This window comes from Mastomys coucha, unplaced genomic scaffold (assembly GCF_008632895.1).
Source record: "Mastomys coucha isolate ucsf_1 unplaced genomic scaffold, UCSF_Mcou_1 pScaffold22, whole genome shotgun sequence".
Lineage (NCBI taxonomy): Eukaryota > Metazoa > Chordata > Mammalia > Rodentia > Muridae > Mastomys > Mastomys coucha.
The window spans coordinates 127,947,951-127,948,810 of NW_022196905.1; the positions used below are offsets into that span (position 1 = coordinate 127,947,951).

General features: G+C 47.9%; 1 protein-coding gene and 1 long non-coding RNA gene across 2 annotated transcripts in view; one reads left to right on the plus strand and one right to left on the minus strand.

Annotated features, from left to right (window-relative positions):
- The window catches only part of LOC116068505, a 4,444-nt gene extending 3,859 nt beyond the window's left edge, over positions 1-585 (minus strand). The window contains exon 1 of the long non-coding RNA XR_004109606.1: positions 501-585. This is a non-coding gene — a long non-coding RNA (uncharacterized LOC116068505). The remainder of the gene's footprint in view (positions 1-500) is intronic.
- Castor2 (cytosolic arginine sensor for mTORC1 subunit 2) overlaps positions 1-860 on the plus strand; it is a 41,610-nt gene that overhangs the window by 31,293 nt on the left and 9,457 nt on the right. The gene's annotated exons all lie outside the window — the stretch shown is intronic.

The following is an 860-nucleotide window of genomic DNA, read 5'->3' on the forward strand; positions in this document are numbered from 1 at the left end:
GGCAGAGGCAGGTGGATTTCTGAGTTCGAGGCCAGCCTGGTCTATAGGGTGAGTTCCAGGACAGCCAGAGCTACACAGAGAAACATTGTCTCAAAAAAACCAAAACCAAAACCAAAACAAAACAAAAAAACACAAGGACTGGTAAGATTGCTCAGTGGGTAAGGGGGGATACAACCAAGCCAGACAACCTGAGTTTCATCCCCACAAGCTTCATGGTGAAAGAAGCTTGACTCCCACAGGTTATTCTGACCTCCACATGGGTGCCATGGCACACACACAGGCCTGCACATAGACATATGCACACAGTAATAACTTTTTATAAAAGGGTGTGAGCAATTAGGAAAGACACCAGCTAGACCTCTGACCTCGACATGGGTGTACGCGTGTACACACAGAAAAGAATTTTAGAACTGAGACAAGATCTGGGCAGGGCCAGGGCTTAGGAATCCTGTTCTACCACTTTGGCACTAGGGAGTCCGACAGGAAGGCCCAGGAATTACCGATCGACTGGTTCTTCTTTTTTCTCTCTTTTATGAAGCAGGCTGCCTCTTCATCCCTAGCTTGCTGACCATAGGTCCTTCTGAGTCATCAGGACCAATAGGGTTCCCCTAGACTGTGGTCACCATGGCGACTGAGCTAGGCAGAGAGGATTCTGATGGACTTCACCCAGCATCCCCTCCTCCCAAGCCATCTTTTCTGGCGGTTGGCCCAGCCCCCCTCCCCTTTCTAACACCACTCCCAACCCCATCTCTTTGGGGACTCTTACATCTTCCTGTTGGTCAAGACAGGACCGGGATATTCTGAGTCTACTAAATTTGAATCCTTTTTATTTTTTTGTTGTTGTTTTGTTTTTGGTTTTT